This window comes from Paroedura picta, chromosome 4 (assembly GCF_049243985.1).
Source record: "Paroedura picta isolate Pp20150507F chromosome 4, Ppicta_v3.0, whole genome shotgun sequence".
NCBI classification, from domain to species: domain Eukaryota; kingdom Metazoa; phylum Chordata; class Lepidosauria; order Squamata; family Gekkonidae; genus Paroedura; species Paroedura picta.
The window spans coordinates 11812492-11818530 of NC_135372.1; the positions used below are offsets into that span (position 1 = coordinate 11812492).

The 6039-nt window shown below is 46.3% G+C and overlaps 1 protein-coding gene across 2 annotated transcripts in view; it reads right to left on the minus strand.

Annotated features, from left to right (window-relative positions):
- Positions 1 to 4309, minus strand: part of CARD9 (caspase recruitment domain family member 9) — a 34210-nt gene extending 29901 nt beyond the window's left edge. The window contains exon 1 of one of the 2 annotated variants that reach the window (XM_077331923.1): positions 4292 to 4309. The gene's annotated coding sequence lies outside the window, so the exon portion shown is untranslated. Of the gene's footprint in view, positions 1 to 1240; positions 1413 to 4291 lie in introns of those variants that run through there. The other variant, XM_077331922.1, reaches the window with a different exon arrangement.
- Positions 4310 to 6039: the final 1730 nt, after the last annotated feature.

Consider the following 6039-nt stretch of genomic DNA (forward strand, 5'->3'; position numbering starts at 1 on the left):
TCAGTGTGGAATGGCCCTCTCTGTTATTGAATTTATATTGTACCTGTTCGTGTTTTCTGTAAACCATCCTGAGCCACGGGAGGGCAGTATATAAACAAACAAACACCCCCTTTTCTCATCAATGATGAAAGGAATACGCCAATTTAAAAGCCATGCTGTTCTTGCAAGACTGTCCAGTAAGCTAAAACTTTTCACCCACCAGCAGTAAGCAGCAGAAGAGCCCAAAAACACCACTCTTGGGCATTTTACTGTTGTCTCTGACCTCAAAGGTTGGGTCTCTTGTGCAAAATATCTATTTCCTCTTGTTTGTGGCCAAGTGAGCTCAGCAAAGAGGAGGAGACTCACTGCCCTCATTATGAACTCAGCAGTTTGGCAATGATTTCTACTCAAGTTTCCCAGGGGCTCAGAGTGCCATGCCCTTCCTTGGCATAGACCCCCCACCCACTCCATCCTTCCCAGCAGGGTTACCAGACTCTAGGGCCTAGTCTGCACACAAAGGATAATGCACTTCCAATGTGCTTTGGCAGCTGGATTTTCCAGTGCAGAACAGGAAAATCTACTTCTAAAGTGTATTGAAAGTGCATTATATTGTATGCAGACTAAGCCCAGGTGGGATTACAATTGATCTCCAAGTGGCAAGAGATCAGTTCTCCTGAAGAAAACAACTCCTTTGGAAGAGGGGATCTTTTGCATTATACCCCACTGAGGTCCCTCCCTTTCTTAAAACTGACCCTCCTCAGGCTCCACACTCCCCCAAATCTTCAGCTATTTCCCAACCCAGAGCTAGGAGGAAGAACTAGGAACAGGGGAGGGGGACATGGCACCAGGGCAGCATCTGTTCAAGGAAACTGACCATCGATAGAAAAAGGGGTGAATAATCCAGCACTTGAGGGGACTTTAGGAAAACTTGTCTTCTGCTGCCTCCACTGAATAGTCTGTTCCAAAGATTCAGTGCAATCCCATGCCGAAAACAGACACCCACATTACGCCTGCCTTTTCAGATCAGAAAAATCATCTAGGCTGTTCAGCCCGCACTTGAGGTGAGATTTAAATACACGGTTCTCAGGGCAGCAAGGAATCTGGCTCATGAGGAAAAAGAACCCCAAAGGACCCGGCAAAGGCTCCTCTTCTGGGCTCTTGGTGCCCCTCAAGGGAGAAGAACCCATTCCATCCTGTCCCCTCACACCACCCTCTGTGAGCACAGTGGGAGATGTTCATGGCCACAAGAGACTCCCCTTACCTGAGAGAGAGCTTTGAGGGAAGGCCTCTGGAGACTCAGTGGCTCTTTCCTAGTCTTGGTCTTCCCCTGAACGTTGTGAACGAAAAGGAGCAAACCACTGTGAGCCAGGAGAAAAAGGGGAACCCGTCGAGCCACACAGACGCACTAGAAGGGTTTGGAAACAGGAAGTCTTCAGGCAGACAGCAGGAGGGGGCCGGGTGGGTTTCACCAAAAGGGAGCCAAGGGCATGTTTCGGCTTCTTTTGGGAGTTGAGCAGAGGGCCCCTCCAGACACTCCTCTGGAAAACGACTGCTCTGGCTTCCTCTCTGACCCATCTGTTAGGCCACTTCTTTATCATTAAAATGCCAGAGAAAGGAAACTTGCATGACCACTTAGAAAAAGTGCTTAATCTAACTGAACAGCTCAGATGTTCTGGGAAAGAAATCTCAGCACGGTTGTGTTCATTGTAATAAATTTGCCAAAGACTTATGAAAATCCTTGTCTCAAATTGAAGCAGAAGACAAACTGACTCTTATCAAAGTAATCAATCAAATGGAAGAGATATAACAAAGGCATAAACAGTTTGAGGAATGCAATAATAAAGCAAATAAAGCAAATAAAGCAAATATAGAACAAGTAGCTTTAAATGTAAGAGCCTCTTGTGGCGCAGAGTGGTAAGGCAGCGATATGCTGTCTGAAGCTGTCTGCCCATGAGGTTGGGAGTTCGATCCCAGCAGCCGGCTCAAGGTTGACTCAGCCTTCCATCCTTCCGAGGTCGGTGAAATGAGTACCCAGCTTGCTGGGGGGTAAACGGTCATGACTGGGGAAGGCACTGGCAAACCACCCCGTATTGAGTCTGCCATGAAAACACTGGAGGGCGTCACTCCAAGGGTCAGACATGACTCGGTGCTTGCACAGGGGATACCTTTACCTTTACCTTTAGCTTTAAATGTAAGCAACAAAAGCAAGGTGACTTACCACTCATGTGGAAAACAAGGGCACTTTTAAGAGGACAGTATTCCTTCTAAGCAGTGTTACTTTTCCAAACAGACAAGGGAGGACTTTAAACAGCCGCCCTTAAAGAACTGACTCAAAATGCAACCAAAAGTAATACATGGTATTTTGACAGTGCATAAACGGTAATGACTGGGAAGGCACTGGCAAACCACCCCGTATTGAGTCTGCCATGAAAACGCTACAGGGCGTCACCCCAAGGGTCAGACATGACCCAGTGCTTGCACAGGGGATACCTTTACCTTTATACAAAACACATGTCCTCTCACAGGGACTTCTATGAAACCCTAAATGAAGATTAAAAAGGTCTATGGTTGCAGAAGGGGTAGGGTCATGATTTGTAAAATAAGGTAAAGGTAAAGGTATCCCCTGTGCAAGCACTAAGTCACATCTGACCCTTGGGGTGACACCCTCTAGCATTTTCATGGCAGACTCAATACGGGGTGGTTTGCCAGTGCCTTCCCCAGTCATTACCGTTTACCCCCTAGCAAGCTGGGTACTCATTTTACCAACCTCAGAAGGATGGAAGGCTGAGTCAACCTTGAGCCGGCTGCTGGGATCAAACTCCCAGCCTTATGGGCAGAGCTTTCAGACAACATTTCTGCTGCCTTACCACTCTGCGCCACAAGGGGCTCCTGATTTGTAAAATACAAGCTTTCAAATGGCTGAAATAGAGAGATTCTCACTAAAGACCGCTTATGTGTGCCACAAATTGCAAACAACCTGATTTGAGTAAGAGCACTTGCATTGGAAAAAAAGATGATACATCAATCAAAGAGAGGAATTGATTGCAACTGGGACAGTGCAGGATGATTTGCATGCTTTAGACCAGCCTTTGTCAACTTTTTTACCATTGGGAAACCACCTAAACATTCTTCAGGCTTTGAGGAACCCCAGAAGTAGCACAATCAGGCAGAATATTGTTGGGAAGCATAGCTGTATAGATGCCCACCTGGAGCCCCCCCTCCCCCCCTCCAGGCTCATCAGTGGCCAAATGAAAGGTTGGGGGGGGAGCATGGTTGTTTAGAGGAGATGACTGAGAGGGGATCTGATAACCATCTTTAAGTATTTTAAAGGGTGCCATATGGAGGATGGAGCAGAGTTGTTCTCTCTTGCCCTGGAGGGATGGACCAGAATCAAAGGGATGAAATTAATTCTAAAGAAATTCCATCTAAACCTCCGGAAGAAGTTCCTGACAGTCAGCAGTTTCTCAGTGGAACAGGCTTCCTCGGGAGGTGGTGGGTTCTCCATCTTTGGAGATTTTTAAACAGAGGCTGGATAGCCAACTGACAGAGTCTTATTCTGTGAAGGTCCAAGGGAGTGGCAGGTAACACTGTGGTGTCTGTACGACAGGCCTGAAATAAAAACCAATCTTGGAAAAGTAGAATGGTTTATTCAGAGCAGATCTCCCAGGACTCAAATAGCCAAATCTGGGCAGTACAGCAAAGCAACAGTTCTTATCCACTAAATTCACCCACCTTTCCCAGGCCTCGTATCAGCCCCCTCAGACACAATACCCCCCTCCAACGCAGGTGCCAAGCTGGGAGACTATCAGACTAGATAACAGAGGCAATGTTGACCTTGGAGTACAGTAGCTACTTCTACAAGCTAGACAGTGAAATCAAAAAGAGACAGTACACAGTGAGAAAAGAAACATTCCAAGATGGTTACACCGTCAAACACGCAACTTTAAATCATGGCAGAACCTTGATTCTGACACAGTGGATGAGCAATATGGTTGTGAGTGTCCTGCATAGTGCCGGGGGTTGGACTAGATGACCCAGGAGGTCCCTTCCAACTAGTTCTATGATTCAATGTTAAATATTTTAAAAATTAAAAATATATATATATTAAAAATTAACTTCCACCCATTCAGCAAATCCTTCCAGTACCATCAAGAAACCCCATTGTTTAACAGAACCATGGTAGAGAAAGCCTGCTGTAGGTACATGTGTAGAAAATGCAAACATGAGTACATATTGCAAGCAAAAGAAATGTTCCTGGGTATGGCATAGATGTTTTGCACAAACAGACATAGAGAAAATATTATTGCCTAACCTGAGAGTCAGAGCCTGACCAAGGGCATACAAATAACCCAATGTAACATTGAAAAGTCTGTTATCAGTGTATTCATGCTACAGGGACATGACCTTCATGAGATAAGCCAGACACAGTGCCCTCTGGAGTGTGATGCATGTAGTCCAATAAAGACAGAGACCTCTAGTGGGAACAAATATATTTATTCAAATCTATGCTAAGCTTTTATGATGATTCTCAAAGTAAAGAACCCAAATCCAAACAATGGGAATGAATTCAAGCCTGTGTAGGGTAGATCAAAACTTTAAAATTAAGTACTAATATTAAAATTAAAAACCCAAGTTTATCTTCATGTAGCCTCAATAAAATCAGTGCATACCTACATACCAGTACCTCCACTGACCATATGCATTTTGGTGTTACTGCCTTTATCAGTAGTCAGGCATGAAATAAAAACAGCATACATAAAACACAAGAATTACAAAGATTTTGTTATATACGGAGTTAGCTCCTGTTAATGATATTATATACTCTGGACCTTAGTTAATTTCGCAAAGTATGCAGTCACCTTCTTAACTAAGGAGAAGAGCCAAGTACTGGAAAGGCTCAAAGCATATGTTGCAATAGTAAGCAACAGGTTTCACAGAAAGCCATTGGCCAATCACACAAACAATGGAGGAGAATATGTGGAACATGACATGAAGAAGGAATAGAGCATCAGCTCAGTGTTCCATGTGCTCAGTGTTCTGGAGAAAAGAATAGCATAGCAGAAAGAATCATCCCCTGTGCAGAAGCATGCTCCTAAAAGCACAGTAATCTGAAAAATACTGGACAGAAGTGATTAACACTGCTACCCATCTACAGAACAGGTTACCCAATGCCAAAGGTGCCAGCAAGACACCTCAAGAACTACAGTATAGATACAAACCAAGCACGAACTATCTGATACAAACCAAGCACGAACTATCTGAGAGTCAAATGCCTACTTGCCCAAGGAGAAATTAAGCAAGAGGGATCAGAGAAAGAAGCCAAGCATCTTTGCAGGACGCGCCTTAGGACGAATGTACTTCCTCCCTAACAGGCTGAATTAACACAACAGTCAGAGTCCAGGGGTAGTCAAGCTGTGCCCTCCAGATGTCCATGGACTACAATTCCCATGAGTCCCTAGGACATCTGGAGGGCCGAGGTTTGACTACCCCTGAGTCAGGACTATCCCCCTCCCCAACCCTAGGGGCTCATGGGAATTGTAGTCCATGGATATCTGGAGGGCCGCAGTTTGACTACCCCTGAGTCAGGACTATCCCCCTCCCCAACCCTTGGGGCTCATGGGAATTGTAGTCCATGGACATCTGGAGGGCCACAGTTTGACTACCCGAATCAGGACTATCCCCAACCCTAGGGGCTCATGGGAATTGTAGTCCATGGACATCCGGAGGGCCGCAGTTTGACTACCCCTGAGTCAGGACTATCCCCCTCCCCAACCCTAGGGACTCATGGGAATTGTAGTCCATGGACATCCGGAGGTCCGCAGTTTGACTACCCCTGAGTCAGGACTATCCCCCTCCCCAACCCTAGGGGCTCATGGGAACTGTAGTCCATGGACATCTGGAGGGCCGCAGTTTGACTACCCCTGAGTCAGGACTATCCCCCTCCCCAGCCCAGCGTTGGCCGCACCCCGAGCAGACACTTTTGTCCGGCAGTCCCGACCCTGGAATCCTTCCCCCGGATCCCCCCCGTCTTCCCCCCACCCCTTATCTTTCCCCGGCTAC